Source organism: Chrysochloris asiatica, unplaced genomic scaffold (assembly GCF_000296735.1).
Source record: "Chrysochloris asiatica unplaced genomic scaffold, ChrAsi1.0 scaffold00382, whole genome shotgun sequence".
Taxonomy (NCBI): domain Eukaryota; kingdom Metazoa; phylum Chordata; class Mammalia; order Afrosoricida; family Chrysochloridae; genus Chrysochloris; species Chrysochloris asiatica.
In genome coordinates this window covers 66,264-67,412 of record NW_006408900.1, presented here as the reverse complement: position 1 = coordinate 67,412, position 1,149 = coordinate 66,264, and positions in this window count along the sequence as shown.

The following is a 1,149-nucleotide window of genomic DNA, read 5'->3' as shown; positions in this document are numbered from 1 at the left end:
CATAATTTGTATACAATTTTCACATTTATTTTTCTAAAGATTTACTCCATATTTATTGCTTGTCTAATAATTCTCTTAAAAGTGTCTTTAAAATATCAATATTTAGCAAGTATGAGTCACTATTACTCTTATTATATTTTGGATTTTGCTTTGTGTTTGTACAAAATAATCCCTTACCAAATGTAAGGGTTGTACAAAAAATTCCCTGACCAAACGTAAAAGCAACTACAGGATCACAAGGATGAGAATTGCCGCAGTCTTCTCATCAAAAACTGTGCCAGCAAGAATAGAGAGAGATTAAATATTAAAGGTTTTTAAAGAAAGAAAGAAAGAAAAAAGATCTGGAATCCCACAACCAGCACTATTTTTTCAAGAAATAAAGACTAAACAAGTGTTTTTTGTGGCAAACAAAACTTAGAGAATTCATTGTACACAGTCTTACCAAACAATAAATGTTAAAGGAAGTCTTCAATAGCTGGAGAAGGATATAATCAGAAACTTAGATATAAAAAATTATCACTAGAGAAGTTAAAATAAAGGTAAAATATATTTTTTTAAATTTTCAATTGATGCAAAATAATAGTTTGCTCAAACTCTGCCTTATGTTATTATATAGCATATGGAAAAGTAAAATGAATTACAACAATGTTACATAGATGCTGCACAAAAAATTCATTTCTGTCATTGTATTCCAAAGCACAGAAACACTATAAAACAGAGTAGCATTATTGCTTTGGATTTCAAAGATTGTAAATATTTACGAGAGGAGTAACTTTCATCTGTTATCCATGGAATAAAAGAAAGTGTTTAAATCACTGACTTCTTGTTAGCAGCACAAAGATTAACTCACTGTAATACCAAGTGTCTTTCAATGGAACAGGGGGAATGAATTGTTAATATTTTGTGATAAGGAAGTTTCAAATGAAAAAAGCAATTATAGGGTTATTTGAAAATTAATTTAGATTATTGATAATGTATATTGCAAAATCAAGAAAAAACTACAGTATTATTATGATTTTAATGTGCAGAAAAGTTTTAACTCACCCTTGTATACGCACCTAAAGCTAAAATCACAATTGTGAGTTAAAAAGCTGATCAAACTACAAGGAGAAATAGACAATTCTACTAGTATAAATGGAAACTTCAGGA